General features: G+C 39.6%; 1 protein-coding gene across 3 annotated transcripts in view; it reads right to left on the minus strand.

Annotated features, from left to right (window-relative positions):
- The window catches only part of CDK6 (cyclin dependent kinase 6), a 238,152-nt gene that overhangs the window by 73,532 nt on the left and 142,836 nt on the right, over positions 1-21,784 (minus strand). The gene's annotated exons all lie outside the window — the stretch shown is intronic.

Raw genomic sequence — 21,784 nt, forward strand, 5'->3', positions numbered from 1 at the left:
ATTCCAGTGGTTGCTGAATGTTGACCCTGAAGTATAAAGAGCACCCAGGATAAGTCAAAACTACTCTTTTCATGAGACTGTGGGGAATCAAAATAAAGCCCCCTTCAATGCCACTCTTTTCAGAAAACAAATAAGAAACCAAGAACTTACAAACAAGAGAATGTATAACTCAATTATTTACACCATGTGTAGAAAGTCATCCAGAGGCCAGGCTTCTCCAATAGGAAGAACCTCACTTAATACAAGAGTAGTGCGTAGTAGCAGATGAAACAAACACCACCCTGACTAGTTCTGCAAGGCTGACAGGTCAGGAAACAGATTTATAGGCTTCAGATTTATACCAGTATATAGGGGTTCAAGTGCTTCTCTTTTAGGGGGAGCAGAGATTCTATGGATGCCTGAAATAAAGGAATATTCTTTACTGTCAGATAAGGAATTCAATACATAAATCTATTACATAAGCATTTTACGTTATTCAGATTCCTTTTATCCTTACTTATTGTTTTGTCTCACTGCACTTTTGGCGACATCTATCTCAATTTCCTACAATTCTCCTTTATGTATTTTGATGTTGTAGTCCTTGGTGCATTCAGATTTCAGTCGCAATTCTCCAGAACATGATTGCCATCTATTTCCTTCCTTCCTTGTACACACACGTTGCTCCTCCCAGCAAGAGATGGAGTCTGGGTCACCTGGGTGGCTCAGTTGGTTAAGTGTCAGATTCTTGGTTTCGGCTCAGATCAGGATCTCAAGGTCTTGAGATGGAGCCCTGAGTCGGGCTCTGTGCTCAGCGTGGAGTCTGCTTCAGATTCTCTCTCCCTCTCCCTCTCTCAAATAAATACATTTTAAAAATCATAAAAAAAAAAAAAAGAGAGAGAGAGAGAGAGAAAGAGAGACAGAGTTTAAGTCACCTGCCATTGAAACTGAGTTGGTCTCGGTGAGTTGGTTGACTAAACTAACAGAATGTATCTGAGACTACCAAAACAAGGTTAGAAGAAGCCTAGTAGTCTGGGCCTCTTTTTTTTTTTTTTTTAAGATTTTATTTTTAAGTAATCTCTACATCCAATGTGGGGTTTGAACTCACAACCCCAAGATCAAGAGTCACACGCTCCATTGACTGAGCCAGCCAGGTGCCCCATAGTCTGGGGGCCTTTTTGAATGCTTGCTTTTGAGACGCTTCCTCCGGAGTCCAAATGCCATGCAGTGAGAAGCCCAAGAAGATGTTTCAGAGGACAGCCCCAGATGAATTCTCAGCTTAAAGCCATGCGAGCGAGCCATCTTGGACTTTCAAGCTGGACCGATCCCCCAGAAGACCGTGGTCTGCCCCTGCCAATGTCACAGGGAGCAGAACTGCCTAGCAGAGTCCAGTCAACTCACAGGATTGTAAGTGATAATAAAATGATTGTTGTTTTAAGTTTTGGGGGAGTTTATACAGCAATATCTAACTGAAACAAGATTCTTTACTGGTTCCTCCTCTTCATCTCATTTAATAGGTTTTGCTTTGGATTCACACGAGAGGTCAAATTTTGTGTAAGGGTTATCTGGTTAATATCTAAGGAAGGAATAGTGGTGATGTAACAGAAATTTAAAAAAGGAAGCAAACAAAAACCAAATAATGTTACTCAGTTATCACTGGCTCTGAAGTATCTTTCTAGCAGCATATCCCATAGTATCTCCATAACCTTTACAGCCTTGTCACATACTAGACCACAGCACTGGGTCTCCACTCTGTGCTTCAGAATCACCCACAGGGATTTTAGAAAAATATGTGTCTGGGGCGCCTGGGTGGCTCAGTTGGTTAATAAGTGTCTGACTCTTGATTTTGGCTCAGGTCATGATCTCAGGGTCATAGGATAGAGCCCCTTGTCGGCTCCCCGCTCAGCAGGGAGCCTGCCTGAGATTCTCCCCCTCTCCCTGCTCTTGCTTGCTCTGTCTAAAATAAGTAAATAAATAAATAAATAAACTAAATAAATAAATAAATAAATCAGAAAGAGAGAAAGAGAAGGAAGGAAAGAAAGAAAGAAAGAAAGAAAGAAAGAAAGAAAGAAAGAAAAAGAAAGGCAGACAAACATGTGTCTTGGCCTTATCTCTCCCTCACTGAATTAGATCTCCATGGTGGGGGGCCTGGAGTTCTTCTTTTACTTTTTTATTTCTTCTCTCTCTCTCTCTCTCTCTTTTTTTTAAACAATGTTTTTCAGGTAACACTAACCCTTGGCTAGGTCTGAGCACCACTCAATTATATAAACATACGCTCCAGCTCCTGCCTCCATGCTTTAGTTGGCACTGTTCTAGTCTGGGAAGTTCTGTCTTCTCCTCTCCACATGTGGAAATTCTACTTATCCTACAAAGCCTGGCTTTGATGCCATCACGTCCCTGAACCCACTGCCACCTGAAAATCATACCTTGTAACACAGTTCATAATATGGTTCGTTCCAGAGGACATGGACCCGGTTTTATCCATAAATAGCCATTACAATAATGCTCACAGAACAACTGTGGTTTACCAAATACCAAATTGACAATTTTAAGGCAGTCATTGCTAGAAGATATCTGGGCAAAATTCAATCACTCATTCCCCAGAAAGAAGGTACGTACTACATTTGCTAAGAAGAGCATCCAGTTCTGGGCTCTAGTTTTTACTTGCATAATTTATTTCTGCTTTATTAATATTTCTAGATGGGAGAACATTTCCCTGTTTCTCTGATATACTGCAAAAAAAGGTATATGTGTAAACGGTCCGTAAAGTTCTGCTCAGTGGCTTATAAACATACACAGTATACAGGCACACACCCACCTTCTTACCAAAATTTGAAATAAAGTCTAGCATCATATGGGATGAAAATGTTAATCTGAATATTGCATTGTTTTAAGCTGTTCTAAGGAGGCTGTGATTTCTGACTGATTACCCACCCTAAAACACTTTAGTAGGAATGTTATCGTTTTTAGTGCTTTAGTCACAGTGTACCTACTATGGTCATCAAACAAATGTTTAGGGGCGCCTGGGTGGCACAGCGGTTAAGCGTCTGCCTTCGGCTCAGGGCGTAATCCCGGCGTTATGGGATCGAGCCCCACGTCAGGCTCCTCCGATATGAGCCTGTTTCTTCCTCTCCCACTCCCCCTGCTTGTGTTCCCTCTCTCGCTGGCTGTTCTCTATCTCTGTCGAATAAATAAATAAAATCTTAAAAAAAAAAAAAAAAACAACAAAAAAACACAAATGTTTAGACAGGTAAAATAGTAACTATATTGATATGTTTGGGAAGTTGTTTCAAAAATTAGTTACCACTCAAAATGGATAATTAATTTTTATCAAATACTTAAAAATATCTATCAATAATGACCATATGATTATTCTCCTTCATTCTATGAACGGTATATTAATTATTACATCAGTAGGTATCCTAATACCATACAACCCTTGCCTTTTTGGAATAAATCATTCCTAATATTAATGTATTATTCTTTTTTTTTTTTTTTTTTAAAGATTTTATTTATTTTTTTGACAGAGATAGAGACAGCCAGCGAGAGAGGGAACACAAGCAGGGGGAGTGGGAGAGGAAGAAGCAGGCTCATAGTGGAGGAGCCCGACGTGGGGCTCGATCCCACAACGCTGGGATCACGCCCTGAGCCCAAGGCAGACGCTTAACCGCTGTGCCACCCAGGCGCCCCAATGTATTATTCTTTTAATATTGGCATATTACTATTTTAATAGACCCTTGGATTCTATTTGCTAATACTTTAGAATATTAACTTATATTCCTAAATCAATCTGACCTACAGTTTTATTGTTTATGTTAATTTCTCATGTTTTGATATTAGAAGTATGGAAAGTTTCTATCCTTCTCTGTATTCTGGAATATTATAAACAACATCAAAATAATCAGTCTCTTTTTTAATTTTTCATTTTGTTTATTTTTTTTACCATTTTATTTATTTATTTGACAAAGAGAGGGAGACACAGTGAGAGAGAAAGCACAAGCAGAGGGAGAGGGAGAAGCAGGTTGGGGCTCGATCGAGAGCCCTGGGATCACAACCTGAGCTGAAGGCAGATGCTTAACCAACTGAACCACCCAGGCGTCCCCAAACAATCAGTCTTTTAAAAGGACTCACTCATAAAACCACCTGGGTCTGGATTTTCGTTAGCAGTTATGTCTTTAACAATCTTTTGAATTTATTCTTAGTCTGTTTAGGTTTTAATCTCCTTTTGAGTCAATTTTGGTAGTGATAAAGGATTTTCCCATGAAAATCCTTAGTCTAGATTTTAAAATGTGTTGGCTTAAATTAGTACATAGTATTTCCTATAATTATTGTCACGCTGTCTGTTTCCTCGGTTTTCTGAGAGAAAACTGTATTTTCTTTCTTAATGTTGCATATTTTCATCTTCTCTTTGTATCAGTCATGTTTTCTAGGAGTTTAGTTATATCATTTATAGAAAAAAACTGACAGAGTTTTATTTCCATTTGGGGAGAATTCATTGTCTTATTTTATAATTTATTGTTTTCTACTTTTATTTTTATAAATTTCCCCATGTAGTTTCTTTGTTTGCACCTGTCTATCTACCTGAATTGAAACTTGAGTTATTTTTAATTCTAATTAATGACAGAACATATTATTTAAAGAATAGGTAACTTACCTTTAATTTTCTCTTTAATCCAAGAGTAAACTACTTTGAAGAATAAAATCATTTAGAAAAGTGTTTTAAAATGTCCACATGGTCAGGTTATTTATGGTTATCTCTTAATTGTTGGATTTCCAGCTCTAGAAATTCATGGCTAGATAATGTAACCTGTACGATTTCTACTTGGTAGAATTATTTTTTATTTTATTTTACCTTTTAAAGATTTTATTTATTTATTCATTCATTTATTTGAGATAGAGAGTATGTATGTGCCCAAGCATAGGGAGGGGCAGAGGGTGAGGGAGAGAGAATCTCAATCAGACTCTGGCTTGTGTAGAGCCCCACAGGGGGCTTGATCTCAGGACCCTGAGGTCATGACCTGAGCCAAAATCAAGAGTCAGACACTTACCCGACTGAGCCACCCAGGCGCCCCTACTTGGGACAATTTGTTACTACTTTCGGTAGGACTATGGGCACACCCAGTTTTGTGTCAGAAGGTGTCAGGGGAGTAACTCTCTTTCTCCTTTTTTTTTTTTTTAAGATTTATTTTTTAGAGAGAGCGAGTGAGTGAGGGGGGAGGGGCAGAGAGAGAGAGAGAGAATCCTTGAGTAGACTCCCTGCAGACCAGAGAGCCAGACTTGGGGCTTGATCCCAGTACCCTGAGATCATGACCTGAGCTGAAATCAAGAGTTGGACGCTTAACTGACTGAACCACCCAGGTGCTCCGGGAGTAACTCTCTTTTAAGTGTAAAGTTCTTTCCTGGGGTGCCTGCGTGGCTCAGTCAGTCAGGCGTCTGCTTTCGGTTCAGGTCATGATCTCGGGGTCCTGGGATCCAGCCCTGTGTCAGGCTCCCTGCTAAGCGGGCATTCTGCTCCTCCCCTTCTCTCTGTGCTCTCTCGCTTTGACTCTTGCTCTCTCAAGTAAATAAATAAAGATAAAACCTTAGAAAAAAAGTGTAAAGTTTTTTTCTAATATGAGTTTGTCTCATATAGACCCTTATATTTTTCTATACTTTGTCAAACTCTGGAAGAGAATTGCATTTTTGTTTTCCTACTCCCAGAATCTCCTTATATTTCTAAGGGTTTCTGCCCTACACACATTGGACTTATATTTTGGTAAATAAAATTTATGACAGCAAAAATATTATTAAGAGATAATAATTTAGATGATGGTAGACATAAGATATAAATACACAAATCCTAGTACGTCAGTTATAAATATAATGTAAAAAGGATACCATTCACAGTAGTAACAAAAAATATAAAACATTGAAGGATTAAAAAAAAGGAAAATCTATATAAGTAAAATGATATACTATTGTTGAAGAACTTAAAAACTAAATAAATGATGAGACAGACCATGACTAAGATGGGAAAAATATAAGGATAATTGTCATTCCTATATTAACAAGAAAGTTTAAGACAATGCAATGATTTGGGGGAGGAATTTAACTCTGACAATATAGGGCCTCTGATAGAATAATGCTTAAGAAGAGCCAAAAATAGTTTGAGAAATAAGGATGAGGAAGATCTGCTCTCTGTTACCAAAACATACTCTAAGGTACAGAAAACAAAATAGTAGGTGCTAACAGGTTAGAAAGTCCAGAAAGAGACTGACCTATTTATGGGGTTTAACATTCCTATAGGTGCTGAATTTCATCTTAGTGAGAGAGAAAATGTACTTCAAAGCAAGACAACTGGTCATCCATTTGGAAGAAAGTTTCATCTCTACTTTGCACCATGCATAAGAAGAAATTGTATATTCATAAAAAATCTAAGTGTAAAAAGTAGAGCTAGAAAACTGTATTAGAAGAAAACAGAAGAGGACCTTGGGATATGGAGGCCTTTTTCAGCATGAAGGGAAATCTAGAAGCTTGAGGTGAAAAGATTAACAGATCCAGCTATTTCAGACTGCAAGTCTCTTTGGCAAACACTATAAAAAAAGGTAAAGACAAATAACAACCTGGGATAAAACATCTAAAACAAATTACATAAATAAAACAATGGAAAAATGGACAAAGAGTACAAAACGACAGTTCACAAGAAGAAACACACTATCAAAGATACTTAATCTCATTAAAATAAAGCAAGCGAGGAATAAAGGAAGAAAGTCATCACAATAAAGGGGTATCATTTTTGCCTGAAATGAACAGAATGACACTATTCCCAGTTGGCCATGGTTTGGGGAAACGGTTTCAAACCATAAATTGGCACAACCTTTTTAAAGAACAATCTGACAGTATTTATAAGATGAATAGTGCCCATGTCGCCGAACCAGAGTTCCACTTGCAGGAATTTATCCAGAATATTCAGTCTAGGATACAAAGAGGTATTCACAAGGATGTTTACCCCACAGTAATTTCCAATAGGGGAATATTATTCAGCCATCAAGCCATCAAAAAGGATGAGCTACATCTCATTCCTGCTCATTTGTGCTCCCATAGAAAAGTGTCCATGATATACTGTTTTTGGAACTGTGGGAAATACATTCTAATTTTTATTAACAGATTATGTGTGGGTGTAATACAGTAATCATATACGCATACAGAAATGTCTGCCAGGACTCTCTACATGGACACGAAGCTATCAACGAACAGTTGCCACAAAAACATGGCCAAGAAGGAGGTGGAACGTGGAAAGGAAGAGGGGCTGGAGGATGATTTCAGGGCACAAGATCAGTCAGGTGCTGTCAGTAAGCACATTTTATAGCTGAGAAAACGGAATTTCAGAGAGGCTGAGTCATTTGGCCAGAAACACCAAGCTGAGAAGTGGGGGAGCTGGGATTCTCACAGGACCGTCTGCTTTCAACTCTGTGCTTCTTCCTCAGCATCCAACACAAGACCCTCATTTCTGCATTCCAAACATCCACAAATCAATAGGCAAGCCCGCAGGTTGTAAATAGATAACCAAGACGAAAATATTTTAAATTTATACAGAGATATTTTACTGGGAACTTTAAGAGAGTTTACAGTTACAGATTTCGAAAACTCAGCTATCCTTTGGGGCTAAATGATTTCCTTTAAAAAAAAAAAAGGTTTAAGAAAAAGGTTTCAAAATTTAGTTCTGAACAACACCAGTGCCCTGAATGGTAGGACATTTTTTTTTTTTAAAGATTTTTATTTATTTATTTGACAGAGACAGCCAGCGAGAGAGGGAACAGAAGCAGGGGGAGTGGGAGAGGAAGAAGCAGGCTCCCAGCAGAGGAGCCTGATGTGGGGCTCGATCCCAGAACACTGGGATCACGCCCTGAGCCGAAGGCAGACACTTAACGACTGCACCACCCAGGCGCCCCTGAATGGTAGGACATCTATTCGTCAAATTCTCATTTAATAATTTCAATAAAAAAAGATTATAAAATCTCTTCGGTAGCCCTAAGATTTTTGGTTGGTCTGTGTGTAAATCATTTTAACAGTAAGAGGAATCAGATTTATTAATTAGGTGTGTTCTTATACTCTGTTTGAACTATTAGCATTTGACTACAGAGACACCTTTTTGGTTTAATATTTGTGGAATTCAACATGCTTGAATTCCAAAATAAAGTATGAACTGTACAATACTTATATTTATAGTTAATTCTCTAAAAAAATAAACCCAACAATGTCCAAGGCCTTCATTTAAAAATAACAAATTACTACTTTTTGCAATAAATATAAATCTAAGTTGTTCCCTAGTTTACGTAATATTATCTCATATGTCAGCAGTGTCCCCAGTTTTAATTTGCTAATTTATGTGGCTGTTCCACATTCTCTGATCCAGAGTCCTTCAGTCCTCACTTTACATCACTGTAATCTAAAATATCTCAAATGATGACAATTTCTGCAATTTCATGGGATTTAAAATATTTAAGTTCCAAGTTTTTGAGAACAAATTGTAACAATTTTTCCTGACAGTAAAATATAAATTCTATTTGCTTTAGAATTATTACACTTCTGTGCCTCTATAATTTTCTTATGGAAGACTGCCTAACTTAAAACCAGTTTGTCACATGTAAGCAGATTTATTAATTTTTACTTCAAAGCTTTTTAAGGCGTGGACAAAACTGAAAAAAATGTTTCAAGGTTTTAGTGTATGAAATAAGGAATGTTCTCAACAATGTAATCAATTCTGCCCAAAAGTTCTCTATGTTTAAGAATTCTAAATATTCTTAAAAACAAAATATCACAGTGAGTTTAAATTTAAAAACATGTAGAGAGAATCAATGAATGCAATGTATAAAGATCAACATTTAGAAATCTATGACAAAGGTAGCCTCTTTGATACATGATAACAATGCAGTTGTCTACTAAGCAAAGACAACAATAGGAACTACGGACAGAGTTTAGTGGTTGGAGCCAGCTGGAACCAAAGCAAATACGATGTTTATTACAATCATTACATGTATTAACAGACTCTAGAGGTGCTGAATGGATTGGGCAACAGGAGGGGGAGCGGAAGACGGGGGGAGGGGGACTTCAAGGATATTTACCCAAGTGGATGTATCTGTTTAAACTGCTTTGATCTCTATTCACAATCTTTTGAACCAGTCCAATAACAGTATAAGATAAAGTAGAGCCAAAGCCAGCTCTGACTCAAAATATATCAGAGCAAACCACTCTTACTTAATATTCGATTTAACAGTCTTTTATTCATGTTCTTTTCACCAAGACCCTGAAAATACTTTGTAACTATTATCTGAAGCATCTTTATTATACGGCTACGTTCATAAAGAGTAGAAAAGTATGTCATGAACGCTGTGAGAGTCATCTTTCTTTTGCCTCTCTGGATGGTCTCTGCCCTGGGGGGTGGGGGTGGATCTGTACCTGCCCCATGCCTCCAGCTTCTTACTGGGTTTGGCCAATGGGAAACCTGGGCAGGAGTTCAGGGAGACAGAGAAGAGTGAGGCAGAGTCTTTGACTCCCTGATTCAAACTGAGGGCTGCTGGAGGGGAGGGGGGTGGAGGATGGGGTGGCTGGGTGATGCACATTGGGGAGGATATGTGTTGTGCTGAGTGCTGTGTATTGGGTAAGACTGATGAATCACAGACCTGTAAGCCCTGAAACAAATAATACATTATATGTTAATTAAAAAACCCCAAAACCCCCTCAAAACAACTCCCTGATTTCCTGATTGTCTAGAGCTGGCTGTGTGGCCATTGCAAAGTCTCTGTCCATCCTGGGCACTACCTGACTCCAGGAACTGCTCCCCCTCTTCCCGTCAAGCTTGGGAATGCTTGGCTGCAACTGAGACCCAAGTTCCAGCACCATCCACTGCACTTCCCCTAAACCCCCTTTGTAAATCTTGTCTCTGTAAACAAAACTTCCTTGAATTATTTTGAGTCTGCAATGGGACCCATTTCCTCGTGGGACCTTGACTAATACACTCAGTTTGCAGATGAAGAAACAAGCACGATGGCAGATTCTCGTCTAAGCCTCATTTTTCTCTCTGTCAATGAAGGCATTTAGACTAGATGATCTGTAAGGTGACTTCTGTTAGCATTCGAAGAGTCCCTACATGATGTGGCAATGGTCACGAAGTTTTAACAAGGTATATACTGTATAGACCCAAGAATTCTTATCTTTGGACGTCCTTTCCTGTCCTTTAGTTTAGCAATTACTTAGGGAGGCTATCAGTGCAGTGATATTCTCCTTCTGGGGTCCGCTTCAACATCACGTCTCAAATGCAAACTTAGATAAGGATTTCTGAGGAATACGGACACAACGCCGAAGTGAAGGCTTTCTGAACTATGCTCTAAACTGTGTATTTGCTTCACACCAATATAAAACTCTCTGGTATGTGTGTTTTTTCCTTCCAGAAGACTACTACGGTTTTGCAAAGTGAAAATCAAAATTAGTGGCAATTTCACTGACTTTTCTCAAAGGGTCTCAAAATTCAGTTCTTTAAAGTTATACATTTAAATGAATATCATAATCAGAATTCCAATTCTGCCAAGCCAGTTCAACGGAACCAATTAAGACTTAAATACCAATAAAAGTTAACACACAAAGTACTTTTCAGCAAATAATAATGGAGTCATCTCAAATAGACTCATTTATAATCTAAGGGCTAGAACAAGATGTTTTGATAGATGAAATGACAAAAAGTGGTCAAGGTCTACACAAAAATGAGATTCTCAGCACTGAGCACTGCGCCAGTAACGATCTTGGCCTCTGCTCTGATGTATCCATTATCAGGAGCAAGGCCGTCTGTTCTTCCCAGGACCTAGAGCTGTCCCAACTCACAAATGGAGCTGCTGGCTCCCGTCTAGATGTGCTGATTTCCAACCACCTGGCCATTACTTCTGGGGTTCTCTCTGCGGGATATTCTTTCCCTGAGTCTCTGTAGGTCTGAATCCTCACATATCACTTCTTCCATGAGGCCTTTCCTGCTCTCCCATCTGGAAATGATCGCTGTCTCCTGAACTTGCACCACATTTCTTTATTTTTTAGTTTTTTAAAAATGATTTTATTTTGAGAAAGAGACGGAAGGAGCACACATGCACAAAAGGGGGAAAGGGTAGAGGGAGAGGGAGAGAGAGAATCTCAAGCAGACTCTTTGCTGAGCTCGGAGCCTGAGGTGGGACTCCATCCCATGACCCTGAGATCATGACCTGAGCTGAAATCAAGAGTCAGACGCATAACCGACTGAGCCACTCAGGCACCCCCAAGTTCCCCACATTTCTATAGTACTTGAACCTTCTATTTTCCATTATAGTCATTTGACTTATTGCTCACAGTGTATGATCAGTGTCATGCCTGAAAGGTGCTCAGTAATTATCTAATGACTGGATACATGAATGAAGCACAGGGAACTCTCAGGGACAGCACTGATGGTGGATAGAGGCACTCAGCTAGCCTGCAGAATATGGGGACAGTAATGTCTAATAATAACTGGGTACTTTAGAGTAATCATATATCTTTAAAAAAGAAATGGGATCTGTGGAGGGAGGTGAGGCTGAACCCAATTTGATTTGGCAGATGTGTAAGAAGACTCGAAGGGCAATGGCACACGGTAACCTAGCTGAGATGGGTGTTCCCTCCAACGTGGAGATGGAAGGAATCTCTGGGGACAAGTCACTCAGCAGTCAGGGGCCTGCGGACCGTGCTCCAGGGGCAATGATAATGACCCACTAAAGGATGGACAAAGGTGGAGTTCAGAGATCCAGGCTTCGGACCTTTCATGATACCAGCGGTCCTTACCATCCCTTGCTGAGTCTTACATCTCTCTCTCATTTTGCTAATGTTTTAACAGATCAACCTAAAAAAGGTCTTACTTCAGACATCAAGACTTAAAGGTCCAAGTGAGCTTCAATTCAGTTCATCATGGGAGTGTCCACTGTCAGTCCTGGACAGTGTCCAGGCAAGTCAAATGAGTTGGCCTTAAAACAATAGGAGTGGGGAATGGGCTGCAGTGATTTAAATGAGAAATTCGAAGGTCTTGGCCTACAGTTCCTCCCACTCCCTAGAGTTTCTTCCCCCATCAGTCCCTTAATATAATTCTTTTCTTTAAGGCTAAGTTCCTCAGGAGTTCCGCTTCTTCCATGATGCAGAACCCCTGGGGAGCATCACACATGGATGCCCTTGAGGACCACACTGTCGCCAGAACTCTGCAGACCCACAGGTCCAACTGTCTCTCCTGGACAGCACCATGTGGTACTCCCAGAGGTATTTCAATTTCAAAATGCACACACTGGCTTTCCCTGAAACTTACTTCTCCTCTTGGATCCCCTCTCGCTCTGTAAGCAAAATTGCCACCTACCCAGGTTCCCCTCCCGACTCATCTCCACTCTCAGTGAGGCTACCAGATCTGGACAATTCCATTGTGCCCACCTGTGTCCTCTCCTGAGGGCCACAATGACTTCCTCTGGGCTCTTTTCCTACCAGTCGGCCTCCTTCCACTCCGTCCTCTCTATTGCATCTGAAGCCATGCTCACCACACTTCTGCTTAAAATCCATCCATTCTTCAGAGCTTTTAGGGTCAAGTGCAAATCCAGTTTACACAATGCCCTTACGATCTGGCTCTCGCCCTCTCTAGTTTTATTGCCTGCTCCTCCTTCACCCGAATGCTTTCCTCAACCTGCTCAGAGGCTTCATGGTTGTTCAACATGCATGCCGTGTCATGCCTCATGGCCTTGCCATATGCTGAGACCTTTCTCTGGAATGTCTTCTCACAATACCATTCTTAATTCTTGTGAACCTCGCCCCACCTAGTCCTTCCTAGCGACACGTAATCCCAGCACTTATCACATTGTATCCCATTCATTGTGTACTTACTGCCTACTAGACCCAAAGCCAGCCCTTTGAGGGTAGAGACCATTTCTAAATGCACTTTCCCCCCCTGCACCTCCCAGAGCACTGTGTACAGCAGGCACAAAATAAATGTATATTCCAACAAATATATGGGTAACCAGAACATAGCAGAATGGAGGATTAGGCTTCTATTACAGCATAAATTTACAAACCATGGTCATGTCCCCATACCTACATCAGGTATTTTAAGGGTCCACAAACACCATCCTTCAGTCAACACGTGCCTTTTTAAATAAAGTTGAAGACCATTTTAGTTTTATAGAATGAAGTTTCAAAATGCCTAAAGGGCCCATGTTTTCCCTCAGGCTGTATTGTTTAAATTTCATCTTGAACTTATGAAACTTAAAATAGTTACTACTTGCTAAATGTCTATTACATTTCAAGTAACAAACTGACTCTCTTTTTAGAAGTACAGTATAGTGTAGTTTTGATTTTGACACTAAACAATCACACACTGGATCTCTCTCTGCCTTCACCATAGAAACCAAGCAAATATTTGTAGACATTCCTTCAACCTTCACAGATAAGTAGAAATGAAATTATTCTGCGCACAGGATATGGTAGGCTGTGGAGCTCATCGCTTCCTTTTGAACACTGTTGTAACTCTTAAGAAAATCTATATGCTCTGGGAGCCAACTTAATCACTCAGATTTGTAAGAGAATTTAAAAACTGACTGCTTATCATGAAAACAGTCAGATGTCTCTGAAGTTCATGCCTCCCCTGTAGACCTACCGCATGAGCATTGGGAAAGTTATATGGCCGGTGCAAGTCACCAGGGAAATGGAAAAGCATGGTTTTAAAAATCTGAGTTCAGCCTCAAACATTCTCCAACATCTTAAAATTCAGTGGGCACGGCCTTCCTTTTTTTTTTTTTTTTTTAAAAATTTTATTTATTTATTTGACAGAGATAGAGACAGCCAGCGAGAGAGGGAACACAAGCAGGGGGAGTGGGAGAGGAAGAAGCAGGCTCATAGTGGAGGGAGCCTGATGTGGGGCTCGATCCCATAACACCGGGATCACGCCCTGAGCGGAAGGCAGACGCTCGACCTCTGTGCCACCCAGGCGCCCCAAGGCCTTCCTTAAATGAGAAAGATTTGGAGATCCTTAGCAGGAAGGAGCTAAGAAAAGGTCAAGGTGCATTCTGCAGTCCCCACTGCTTCCATTGTCTCAGCTGCTCATCTCCATCTGTAAAGGCTCCCAAAGACGCATGCAGGAAAAGAACACCAGCCAGGCAATTTCCACCTGATCTGGAATACCAGAAAAGAACTACAGAGGATTCTGGAGCTCCCACTACATTTTTGCACTTACAGCTATTAAAGGCAAGAATGAAAGAAAATATGCTTCTGAAGGTTGTCTCATGCTGTGCATTTAGCAAAATTACAACTCCAAACAGAAAAGAAGAAGGACGTGACCGGGAGAAGCACTTAGCTTGCAGCAGTAGGAACAGGGTAGTTAGACAGAAGGAAGTTATTTTCTGACAAGAACTGTTAAATGGCAGATGGATTGTGGAATTTTGTGATCCTTCCTCCAAAACCTTTTTATTTTCATCTTATCTGGGGGCAAAGAAGTGGGCTAGGGAAGGAGGGGAAGAACACTTGATGGGGTACAGAAGAGGTAAAGTACTGCGCTGGATTGACTTTCTCTGTTGCCTTATACAATCTTCTATTTAATGGTATGAGGTGAGAGCCAATGAATCTATCTTTAAAGATAAGGAAGTTTAGACTCAAAGAAGGGAAGAAGCTTGCCCAGGACCAATCAGCTAATAAGTGGTAGAACAAGGATTTGTAGTAGGACTTATCTGACTCAGTTTGGTTCTCAAAGAGCAGAATGAATGACCTCAGGTCTTTTTCTTGTTTGTCTTAAGCCTAATGAAAAATTTTTAAAAATCTGTATTTCCAAAACAACCATTTTCATAGCAATGTAGGTTTAACAGAAAAGCTGACAAGAATAAAAGAAACTGTCTTTCTAGAACAATGGTGTCGCAAAGGATTTCACCCAGATGGCCATCACCTGAGGCATCAAGGTCATGAATGTGCAAATGGCTGGGGCCTGGGTGCAGGGCCCTCCCCACATGCTCTGCACAGGGACCTGGGTCTGGAGCTGTGTGCACAAGCGTGTTTCTGCTGACAAACGTTTCATGGCAGCCCTCTCAGAACACTCCTTCTCTGGAGACCACAACAACGTCCTTCCTCCCAAACTTGTTCTCCTTTTGTATTCCCTATCTCTGCAAATGACAGCACCATCTCACCAGTTCCCCAAGTCAGGCTCTTCCTCAAACTCACCCCTCATCCATCTATGCAGACCCAGCGCGAAGAGGGTGCTTTCTCATCTTTACGAGAGAGCAAAATGCACATTTGACTAGAGTTGTGGAAACAGGAAAATGGAAAACAGCACTTGGAGAACCTCCTCACTTTCATCACCCATTTAAAAATGCTGCCCCCGAGCAAAAGAAAAAATTCACATCACTGGGCACAAGAAATTTTCAGATTTGAAGACTCCGTGCAATTGTATGGATGTGACATCACTCTAGATTTTACTGTCTGATTTCAAAGTTACTAAAAACAAGAAAAGTCACAGGCAAACATGTGTCCTAGCTCTTTATTTTCCTCTTCTTTCTTTTATAAATTTTATTCTTTTTAATCTTCTGTTATTTTATGTAACTTCCCCCTCCATTCTTTTATAAAACACTTTCTACACTCCTAGGACTTTTAATATCTTTCGTATCTTCTGTGAGCCAAGGGGAAGGAAAAGATCACTTTAAAAGAATGCAGCTCTGTTAATTAAACAGGTAATTATAAAACATATAAATTCATTTGGTCTTGATGAGCTGCAATGCTTGTCTTAAAACTGTCTCAGTTTCTAGGAAGAACCGCACTAATACTAAGGACTTTACAGAGTATTTCTAGGTACATCCGCTATTAGGAGAAATACATGTGTGAACATAAAAACCAGCGGAAGGCTTCTCACCTAGGCTCGGGGGCTCATGCTGCACATGTGTTCAGGGCAGTGTGGTTGCTGCATGCAAACATTACTTGAAAGGAAAAGTAACCCTCCAGTTTGAGTAAAATTTGGCTTTTACCTCAGAACTAATTCAAAGAACTACTACTTTTCCACTTACAAACATTTCAAAGAACATTGCTGCTTTCTAGAAATCTGTGGCAGGTAGCTTCTTTTATCCTTGAAACTGCTAGGACTTTGTACTTGGACTAAGAAGTGATCGAAAACATGCAGATTATATAACATATTTTAATGAGTCTTTAGTAACTGAAAAGTAGTCTTAAATCATCATTGTAGATGGTTAAAATAGAAAGGACCCTAATTTGTGGTAAAAATAAAAGCAGGGCCCAGCGACCCTTCTGTGAAAGGCTTCCAGAACATTCTGAGCTGGGGAGAAGCTCCCTGCTCTACACTTCACAGCACACAGCTCTTATAGCCCCTGACGATGTGTGGTGCGACCACAAGAATCTACTTCCATCTCTATCACTCCCACAAGACTGAATGACAGGGACTGGGACTTAATTATCTTCGGATCTCCAAAGCTTGCCATAGTGTCTGGTACACATCAACCATTCAATGACTATTTGTTAAATGCATGACCAGAAGTTCAAATTTGCTCTCAAGCTACAAAATCAAAACAAAAGCAGGAAGGAAAAAACAAATTCATGCATCCTGAATTATTCTGCAGGTACAAAAGGTGTTCCAGGTTCCTAAATATGGCAAGAAAGTCAAATTTATACATCATGCCTTAGAGGAAATTTCTTGTAAAAAGCAAGTAAGTTTTAGCTACCTACTGGCATCTATAGAGATGTGTGTGTATCTATCGACCTACCTATTATTGCTTAAAGCATTCATTCGTTTATTTATATAAAGGTGTACACAAACCTTAAAGTGTACAAAGTATTTTTACATATGTTCACACCTATGTAACCACCACTTACGCCAAAGACACGGAATATTTTTATCACCACAAAAGGCCCTCTTGCACCTCTTCCTAGTCAATATGAGGAATCCTGTATCACTATTCTCACATACATCACCACGGATTAATATTGCCAGTTCTTGGACTTCGTTTCAAAGGAATCAACCAATTTGTGTCTGACTTCTTTTGCTCAACCTAACCCGTAAGTTGTCCATGTGGTTTACGTATCAGTAGTTTGTTTCCTTTCACTGTTTTTCAGTGTTCCATTGTGTCAACATGCCAGAATTTAGTTAGCCATTTTTGTCTTCTGTTGATGGATGTTTCTAGTTCTTGGCTATGGTGAATGAACATTCTGCCATGAACATTTCTGTGTAAGTCTCTTGTTGGACATATCCGCTAACTTCTCTTGGGTATGTATCTTTACCTCTCTCTACCCATCCATCCATGAGAGAAAAAGAGAGGGAGTGGCATATGTTTGGCTGATACTACAAAGTAGTTTTTGCAAGTAGTTGAACCATTTTACAGTCCCATTAGGAACATATGACACTTCTAGTTTGATATTCCCAACCACTCAAGTTAGGGTGCAGTGTCACCTCATATACTTTTGACTAGTCAATTTATAAGAATATAAGGGTCTAAAAAATGGCAATAGAGTCTGGACTTATTAAAGCACTAATTAGATTCTCTTCACAATGATAGAATAAATAATAGTATCTATCATTTCTGTATAGATGCGTGACTCAATAGTTAAAGATAATTTTTAAAATGTCAGGTTTCTCTTCTCACTTTTGCCCCTGCTACATATGATTTGTAGCAAATTCCCAACTCTTTAAGCATCTCTTTGTTCTTTTCCTGAGGTGTATAGACTATATATTTACACAGAATTTTTGACAATCTGTGCACTGAAGAGGGTAACTAAACTGGAAACTGTTTTGAAATGTTGGTGCCAAGATTCTAAGTTACAATATCAATAATGTAAAAGTTTTAGGGGCGCCTGGGTGGCACAGCGGTTGGGCGTCTGCCTTCGGCTCAGGGCGTGATCCCGGCGTTATGGGATCGCCCCACATCAGGCTCCTCCGCTATGAGCCTGCTTCTTTCCTCTCCCACTCCCCCTGCTTGTGTTCCCTCTCTCGCTGGCTGTCTCTATCTCTATCAAATAAATAAATAAAAACTTAAAAAAAAATAATGTAAAAGTTTTAGAAGCTGCTGGATGGTGGTTTTTACTTGATTTCCTCTATGGACAAAATTTGGACATATCATTATGAACTAAATTACAGAACCATACCTCTGTCAGTATACAGTCCCGTGGCTTACTTAAGAGGCAAACCCTAAGCTATTAGCCCCTGTTGCCTCATTTCCTTCTGAAGAGGTCATGCAGTCACGTTTCCCTCCGTGGTGAGCCTGCGTTCACATTCACCCAGGCATGAAATTTAAACATGGGGGACCACGGCAACAATATCGGGGATGGGGTGGGTTGCAGGACAATAATCAGCGTACATGTGGCACTGTTTTCCCTTGTTTAGAAACTCTGAGTGACTGTAGAAATTACTTTCTTCATTTAGTGGATAAACATTTGCAGAGTGCTGCTTGGTGGCTGGCCCTCACTGCTAAGTGAATGAACCATGGTTCCTACCCTGATGGGGCTTATAGCCTGACTGAGTGCAAAGTGGAGTGGGAAAGATGGGAAGGAATACTCTGACTCAGCCCAAGAGTTAAGTTTATTGAGGTAAACATAGTATCTGAGATTCTACATCCAATTCTGAAAAGAGACGGATACAAAAAATTCCATCAATATTTTCTATTAATAAAGACATTTCCAGGGAGACGCAAATATTGATAGTATCCTGGAGAAGATGTGGGAGGAAGCCATTTGGTTATACTGTTAAGTCCTCATTGTCTCACACCTGTTTCCCAAAGCGAGTTTAGAGGACAATAATGCCCAGAGATGTTTCATGAAAAACAGTTTTAACTCAAACACCTTTGGGAATATGCTGAATCCACGCTTGAAAGTCACGTTTTTCCTCTGACATATTAAAGGCTCTAAGGCATTCTACAGTCAAAACAGAAACCTCTTTAACATTTGCCAAGTATTGTCCATGGAATGATCCCGCCCTCCCCCAATACCTATTATCATCCTATAGAATTAGATTTCCTTGGAAAATGCTTTGAAAAGCAATCATCTATGACAATATATAGGGTTAGTAGCACAAATAATCCAAAATAACTTTTGGATTGTATGCATGCATGCAACTCAACATCTAAACTAACATCATCCTAAAAAATAAGAGCTGGTATATCTTGCTTTAGGCAAACAGCATTTATGAAAATCTGGTTTTGCATTGAAAATGAGAGAATAAAATGTAAATAAAAGTTGCAAAGGTACCCCTCAGGGCTATGGTATAACAACCATCATAACATCTTTCATCACTATATAACGTTACGGACGTAGATGGTAAAGAAGTCTTGCTATGTCTGTATTAACTATACTCTTTCTGTTAGTACAGATATGCTTACATTTAGGACCTGGCTGTTCTGAATAAAGACTTCATTTACTTTCAATCACCTCTTTAGGGTAAAAGTAGAATGCAGAAAAAATTCTGGCTACTTCAACTTTCTGTCTGTATGCACCCCATTTGGCAAGTAATTTATTGTAGTGTAATGTTGAAGTTAACCAACATTTACGGGGCAACCTACCATGAAAGGGATGGAGACTATAAAGACAAATAATAGACAATGCCTGTTCTGGAGGAGTTCACAGTCTAGTGAGGCAAATATAAAAAGAAATAACTATAATACAGTGTGGTTGGAAGTATAATAAGGCATAGAGAAAGGGCCATGGAAACACAGATGACTTCATTAAAGAGAATGGGTGATTTATTGCTCCTACAATAAAGTACACACAATCTGTCTGTATACAATAAAAATATGACTGCAATCAAGAAATTAATAAATATTTATTGAGCACCTATTATATACTATAAATCTGCATGCCAGACTTTCTCAAATGTCAAATTACTACTAGTCTCATAGAATTTCATATTGTTCTCAAAAGGAATGTAAAATATTTCTCAGATTCTTGGGCGATTTTATATCCAGAATTAGAGGGAGCCAAACTAAAGTTTAATTTTACACTTTGGAAAAAGTCTAAGGCAAAGGACATCATATGCAAGCAATCCCTGGGATGTGTAATCATTTCGCAGTTAGAGCCAGCAGAGGGAGTCAACCTTGTTGAAGAAAAGCCTCAAGTATATAAGAAGAAATTTAAGATTTCAGATGTAAAGAAAACCTTTGACAGAAAAGAAAAGGAGGGTGCAGAGACACTTACTTCAAAAACAGGTAAATAATTTAACTATATTTTTTAAATTCCTGAAACATAGTGCAAGAGAGTCATAAGCCATTGCTGAATAAACTGAAGATGTCATCTTACTGCTCTCTAATGAAACCCACAGAACTAAACGTATGAACTGAAAGTGATGGCAATCACAAATTTCTGTAAAACACATCTCGCAACAAAATCTAACTGGCACGAATAGGAAGGAACCTCAAACGTGCAATCACTACTTAGCAATGATTTATGATTTCTAGGATTTATTTTCCCATTCCACCCTTATTTTGTTTTCTACTTCATTCATTTATATTTATTTATTTATTTATTTATTTATTTATTTAAATGTTATTTATTTTTGAGAGAGAGCACACGCATGCGTGCACATGAGCGGGGGGTGGGGGTAGGGGAGGGGAGAAGCGGCAGAGGGAGAAGCAGCCTCCCCACTGAGCAGAGACCTGGATGACCTGCAGGACTCAAGTCCAGGACCCCTGGATCACGACTTAAGCGGAAGGCACGCTTAACTGACGGAGCCACCCAGGCACCCATCATTCATATACATTTAAAACTTTAATTACCGTGAAACTTTAATTACCCTAAAACTTTAATTACCCTCCTGATTTATAAAGGTATTTCTTGAATTTATCATTATACTTCATAATAAGTATATATAACATTTGTCCTTAAAAAACAATACTATTCAATAGATGCTTGTTGAAAAGAATTCCTTTTCTTTTACAGTCTTTGGACTGAAGTCTTTTACCTTTATATTCAATCCTTCTTATCTAGTCATAAAAGCATTTAGCGTTCTCAATTAGCCTCCGTGCATGGCTTTGGTAATATCGTCAGCTTTGATGTAGAGTTCACTGTTACAGCGTGAAGTCACTCACACTTGAGGACAAGTTAAATAGGCAAGAGAAAAAGACGATGCTACAGAAATCGTGAGAAACTTATCGCAGTGAAATCGAGGTGTGACAAGCTGATGAGTTGAACAGTTGAAATGCCAGTCACCAAATGCCTGGGAAACAAGTAAAGACTGAGACTTCATGTTTCCACCTGCTCCGTGTACATAACATCTGCTCTTAATCACTCAGGCAAACCTCTTCCTGCTCAGATACACCCATGATGCAAATATCAGACAACCACTCATCTCATCTTCGGTCATCAGTGAACTCATCATATAGGCCAGGGGGTCCAGGACTGGATGGAACAAAGGAAAAAGTCCTACACTGAGATCTGGAGACCTGGGTTTTAGTCTCAGATACCCCAGTAAATAACCTCTGTGAATTAGCCTGCAAAAAAAGTAATTTTATACCATTGGGCCCCAGGTTCCCCAACTATAAAATCAAGAGGTCACATTAGATTATTTCTATAGTCCTTGCAACCCTAAAATCCTAAAATCAAGAATAAAGAATTTCTACATGCTCAGTGACACTCTCTGGGCATTGTACTGTGTATCCATTCATCCAGGTCAATGACGCTGTTAGAGAAACTCCATGTTTAAAGAAATGGAACATGCATCAAGATGAAAATTTAAAGGACATTAATTAGTACCCAATAGACTTTTTTTTTAAAGATTTTATTTATTTATTTTATTTTATTTTATTTATTTGAGAGAGTGACCTTGAGCGGGGGGGGG

This window comes from Ailuropoda melanoleuca, chromosome 1, assembly GCF_002007445.2.
Source record: "Ailuropoda melanoleuca isolate Jingjing chromosome 1, ASM200744v2, whole genome shotgun sequence".
In the NCBI taxonomy this organism is placed as follows: Eukaryota; Metazoa; Chordata; class Mammalia; order Carnivora; family Ursidae; genus Ailuropoda; species Ailuropoda melanoleuca.